Source organism: Pinus tabuliformis, chromosome 7 (genome assembly GCF_031772625.1).
Source record: "Pinus tabuliformis cultivar Carrire ecotype Pingquan chromosome 7, CPIR1, whole genome shotgun sequence".
NCBI lineage: Eukaryota > Viridiplantae > Streptophyta > Pinopsida > Pinales > Pinaceae > Pinus > Pinus tabuliformis.
In genome coordinates this window covers 232,807,174-232,813,527 of record NC_142293.1, presented here as the reverse complement: position 1 = coordinate 232,813,527, position 6,354 = coordinate 232,807,174, and positions in this window count along the sequence as shown.

The following is a 6,354-nucleotide window of genomic DNA, read 5'->3' as shown; positions in this document are numbered from 1 at the left end:
CCCTCCTACTTTGTAGCGACGGTGGTAGCCTCTAAAGAATGGTGGGATCCCAAGGAGGGACACGTAGATGTGACCGTTTAATTCTTTCGGTTTTAAATTAAATTTGGTGGCAGGGTTTTGGTATATGACTTTAATGTGGTTTATTGTATGTCGTCTGTCTCTCTGCACTGACCTCAAGCTTGCAACCATGGGTTATCACTTTCGTCGAGGGTGTTTGGATTTCATTTTTCCTTTGCTATGGTCTGGTTCTGTGGATGCCCAATGCTTTCGTCTGGTTCTTGCGATGGTGGGTAAGTATTGTGCCTTGCTTGTCCCGTATGGTGATTCGCTATGCTTCGCTAGTTCTCTGTGGTCTATTGGTGTCATGCCTCTGTTTGTTCTCTATAGCGATTCACTGTTCTGGTTTTTGGAGGGTTTCAGGTCATTTTCCACCCGCAAGTCTGTTTGTCTCTGTCATTTGGCTCAAGCTTCGTTTCTGCTCTATTTGTGGTGATTTATATGTTCAATGTTGAGTCTGGTGATGGTTCGGCTCTACAAACACAGGTTCCTGCCTAGTTGCTGCACGGGACAACTCGACAAACTCGCTCTCAGGTAATCTTTTCGTTCCAATTTTAATTTCACCCTTTGTTTTTGGGGGTTCTAACGCTCTGGATCCTTGGTGAGCAGGTAGAACGTGGTCATGGCTCTTCTGCTAGTGGAAACCCTCTGTTGCGGGCTCGACTCTCGTCCTCCGTTGCTGAATCGATCCTCCTCCAGATAATAAAAAAAAATCCATCGCTCCTCTTTCAATTGGCTATTCATTGTTGTTTTGGTTTTGTGGCCCTAACTAATCGTTGCCCTGCTCTGTGGTGGTGTGCAGGCCCTTCCAGGGGAATGCTGCTCCACGGCTTCATCCTTGGGATTGTTCGCGGGCTTAGTGTAAACCCAGGTAGGGTCTTTCCATGGCTATAGCGGTTTCTTGCTTGCTTTGTTGCTTGTCCTGTCTGTAGTTACTCTGTTGCTTGTCTTGTCTGTAATTGCTCTATTGCTTGCTCTTGTCTGTAATCGGTTATGCCCTTGGGGTTTTGGTTCCTTCGTGTCTACATGTGGTCTCCGAGGTGTTCATGCCCTCGCTGTTTGATTAGGGTCTAGCTTGTGGACTATAATGTTTTCGGCTTGCATGGGTTTGGAACCCTCCATGATTTCCAGGTTATAGGGTTTGTACAGTGAATTTTGTTGAATGAAAAATGAAAATGAAATGTACAGTAAATGCTTTAAAACGCTGAATATAATAGTACTTGGGTTTTTTTTGTTGAGGAAGAAAAAGGAAATATATATGCTGGTGTACCTCTATTTGGTTCTCGGTTTTGAAATGCTTCATGTTACAAAATGCTTGTCGATGCTTATTCAGATCTTTTGAATAAATGGTTTCACTGTCTTGCTTTCATTTTGATGCCTGAAACATCTATGCACATGGAATATAATAAAAATTAATTTACTTCCTTAATGACAGATTTTGAATTGTTTGCTACTATAGAGATTCATATAATTGTAAATTACAACTTTTGGGCTCTCTCTCCTCTCTTCATGGCAGCCCTTCCATCCTCTCTGGTTTTTCCTTTTCAATGCATTATTAGCAGTTCTTTACAGTTGAGGAACTGTTCCTCAGTTACTTTTCAATTGTTCAACAGTTTCTTCAAACAAGTTCCTAACTAATCCTATCTTGATCTGCTTGCCTAATTTTAAAAACTAACAATGGCTGAGTCAGCCTCAATTTTAAATTAAACAAAAATGAAACAGAAACTCAAAGTGTTTTCCTCTTTGTCCAGAAAAATAAAATAAAATAAAAACATTTCCCAGTTGTCGCCTCTTCACTCGGATGCTCTTGCATCAGGCTCCCGGGGTAAATTAAACTCATGGCTCCTGTCCATGAGCTCTTCAATAGAGTACCCGACGCTTTGAATCTGGCCAACATCTAACCAAGAACTATCTTCAATAGGATGACCCTTCCACTTGACTAGGTACTGCAAATATTCTTTCCTTCGAGTCCGTCTGGCCACTTGGGTGTCTAGGATCTGTTCGATCTCTAGAGGCTTCGCTAGGGGCATTTGTTTAATCCATGAATCATTCTCATTTTGGGTGTCCCGTGTTCGTCTTTCCGAACTGTCTTCTTCATCTGCCGCAATGTAGGGGTACAAATCTGCCACATTGAAAATGGGTGAAATTCCAATACTTGGGGGTAACTACAATTCATAAGCATTCGCAGAAAACTTCTGAAGAATCCTGCAAGGCCCAATTTTTTTCCATTTCAACTTGTTGTATTCACCTTTAGGAAACCTCTCCTTGCGTAGGTGTGCTAATACTAGGTCTCCTATGTTGAATTGTACCTCCTGCCTTTTCAAATCTGCTTTCTGCTTGTATCTTTGGCTATTGTCTTGTAATTTTAATTTCACCTGTTCATGAAGATCGTTGATTGCCTTTGCGAAATCTTCACCATCAGCACTCCTGCGCTCCAACTGACCCAAATCCCGTAACTCATGTACTCCACGTGGGTGCATTCCGTATAGGATCTGGAAAGGACTATTGCCCATGCTTCGGTTGGGCGAATCGTTATAAGCAAATTCCGCTTGTGCAAGCACACGATCCCACTGTCAAGAATTTTCTCCAACCAAACTCCTCAATAAATTTCCCAGACTTCAGTTTGACCATCGGCCTGTGGATGATACGCTAAGCTGAAGTTTAGTTTGGTGTCTAATTTTTTCCATAAGGTTCGCCAAAAATGTCCTGTAAACTTAACGTCTCGGTTCGAAACAATAGACTTCGGCAAGCCATGTAATTTGACTATCTCTGTGAAGAACAAATGTGCTACCTGTGTGGCGTCACTGGTTTTCTTGCATGGAATGAAATGTGCCATTTTGGTGAAACGATCCACCACCACTATGATGGAATCGAATCCCCGTTGTGTCTTCGATAGACCTAAGACAAAGTCTAAACTGATTGAGTCCCATGGTCTGTTCGGAATAGGTAAGGGCGTATACAACCCTGTGTTCTGGTTGTGTCCCTTTGCAACCTGAAACACTTTGCATATAGTCACAAACTTTTGTACATCTCTGCGCATCTTTGGCGAATAGTAAAAGTGGCTCAATTGATCCAAGGTCTTGTCTATGCCAAAATGCCCGGCTAAACCTCCATTATGCTTTTCCTGGATTAAGTTCTCTCTCATAGAACATTCCGGAATACACAACTGCCCTCCTTTGAACAGCAACCCTTCCTGCATATTATAGTCCAGCCATGAACTGTTATCTCTCAACAATGGATTTTGGCAAGCTTCATAAGCTTCCTTAAAATCTGCATCTGCCTCATACAAGTCCTTAAGATGTTCAAATCCTAATACTTGTATCGTACTTTCCTGTAGGATCAAATTCCTCCTGCTTAACACATCTGCCACTTTGTTGGCTTGACCGCTGATGTGTTTCAACACAAACGTAAAAATCTGCAGGTACTCCACCCACTTCGCATGTTTATGGTTCAGCTTATGTTGCTACATAATATACTGCAATGCAGAGTTGTCTGAAAATAAGACAAATTCATTGGCCAACAGATAATGTCTCCAATGCTTTAGCACTTGAACCACTACATAAAATTCCTTGTCATAAGACGTGTACTTCTGCCTACTTTCATTTAGTTTCTCACTGAAATAGGCTATTGGCTTGTCCTCTTGGCTGAGTACTGCACCAATGGCTATCCCATTGGCATCACAACAAACTTGAAAAAGTTTGTTAAAGTCTGGTAATCTCAAAATCGGTTTTTCAGTAATTTTCCTTTTGAGCAGCTGAAAACTTTTCTTTGCCATTTCTATCCAATGGAAAGGTTGATTTGCCTTCTTAATGGTGTCCACCATGGATGCACAAATCCCACTGAAATTTTTAATAAATTTCCAATAAAAACTCGCCAATCCATGAAAACTTTGTACCTCAAACAAACTTTTGGGAGATGGCCAGCTAACTATGGCTGCAACCTTTTCCGGATCCATTTTGAGTTCATTCTCGGAAATCACAAATCCCAAATAAATTAACTCTTTCTTGAAAAAAGAACATTTCTTCAAATTTATCAGTAATTTAATCTGCTGCAATTTTCCAATACATACCTCACGTGCCGAAAATGCTCTTTCTTTGTCTTGCTGAATATAAGTATATCATCTAGATATACAATCACAAATTTTCCAATGAATTCCTTTAGCTTCTCGTTCATCAACCGCATGAATGTGTTGGGGGCATTGCTCAATCCAAATAGCATAACCATCCATTCGTACAAGCCTTCATTAGTCTTGAAAGCTGTCTTCCACTCGTCACCTTCTTGAATTCTGAATTGGTGGTAGCCGCTTTTCAGGTCTATCTTTGAAAAGTACGCTGCTCCACTAAAAAAATCCATCATATTATCCATCTGAGGTAAAGGGAATCTATCCTTGGTAGTAATCTTGTTAATGGCCTGGGAATCCGTGCACATTCGCCACTCACCTCCTTTCTTGGGAGCTAAAATAGTTGAAACTGCACAAAGGCTTAAACTCTCCCGAATCAGTGCTTTATCCAACAACTCCTGCACCTGCTTCCGGATTTCTTCATTATCCTTTAGACTCATCCAGTAGGCAGCCTTGTTTGAAAACTGGCTCCTGGAATAAAATCAATATGGTGACTAATGCTCCGCTTCGGTGGTAATTTGTCTGGTAGATCGTCTACCACAATATCACTAAATTCTTGCAGCATGTCCTGTATCTCTTTAGGTAAGTCAGTGACTTCAGTATGGATCAATACTGGTTTTGGCCTTCGCACAACTGCATACTTCACCTCATCATCCTCCATCTGTCGCAGAAACTCTTTTCCACCTAACAGTAGTGCTTTTGTCCCACTGGTTTCTGCAGCATCCTCTTCCTTCATGGGCACTAGCGTATGCTTTATCCCATCTTTAACAAACTTGTAACAATTTGTTGCCCTGTCATGGACGACCTTCCTATCATACTGCCATGGTCTGCCCAACAGAATATGGCACACGTCCATAGGCATGATATCGCAAGTCACCTTGTCCTTGTACTTGCCAATATGAAACTCTACTTCACACTATTCATCGACCAGCAGTTGGTAACCTTTCTGTAACCAAGACACCTTATATGGATTTGGGTGCTTCAACTTATTCAAACCCAATTTTCCCACCATTTCAGTAGCTACCAGATTATCAGTACTTCCATTGTCTATAATTAATTTGCAGCATTTCCCATGCGACTTGCACACAGTCTGGAACAATGCTTTCCTCTGTGTCTGATCAACTACTTCCTTAGCTGGTTTTAATAATACCTTGTTCAACACCAAGGCTTCCCCGGTTTTTGGCATATTTTCCACCTCCTATGGTGGTGCCTCTGCTTCATCGGGCTGAGTGACATATGCTCCCCTCTGCCCAATTTGTTCATTTTCAGGACATTCAAAGGACCTGTGTCCCCACTTGTGACACTTGTAACACTGATAGGCATTTCCTCTGCCTCTGCCATTACCTCTTCCTCGCTGGTATGACCTTCCTCCTCTGGTGTTACCTTCCCTTTCACTCTGTCCCGAAGTCTTCGAACTACTGCCCTCTTCATTGCTGTTGGCAGTCCTACCTCTGCCAAAGGTTTGTCCCCAACCTCTACTAGAACCACGTCCTCTTCTAGCATTTTTTTTCCTAGCAATCTTTTCCCCCACCTTCAAAGCACTCTGATAAGTTTCCTCTATGGTCTCAGGGGAAAGAATACTAATTTCATCTACGATCTCCATTCGTAGACCATTTACAAACCTCATTGTTTTCTCAAGGGTATCTTCAACATAACCAGCGCTCAGGTTAACTTTATATAATTCTTCAGTATATTCCTTCACGATCATCACTCTCTGCCTCAGGTTTTGTACTTGTTTATAAAGGGCAATTTGATAATCTTTAGGTAGAAACTTGCTCTTCATTCTAGCAACCATCTTGTCCCTTTTTTTAATCAATGGTTTGTTCAATCTCCTCCTTTTTGCCTGTACACTGTCCCACCATAGTGCTGCATGTCCCTTCAATTTGGTGACAGCAAACGTGATCCTCTTGTCTTCGTTGATTTCTTCATACTCAAAATATTTATCTAGTTCACTTATCTAGTCTAACAATGCCTCTGTGGAAAAACTGCCATCATAATTAGAGAGCTCTGGTCTTGGCTTGCTACTAGCCAACAAAACTAACCTCAATAGTTTAATTTCTGGTCCTTCGTCATCTGACCCATCCATTGTGGCGATGTTTTCCTCCTCACTGTCTGATCCGGATTTAAACAGGAACGCAACAAATTATAGAGATAACCATATACACAAAGATGCAGCA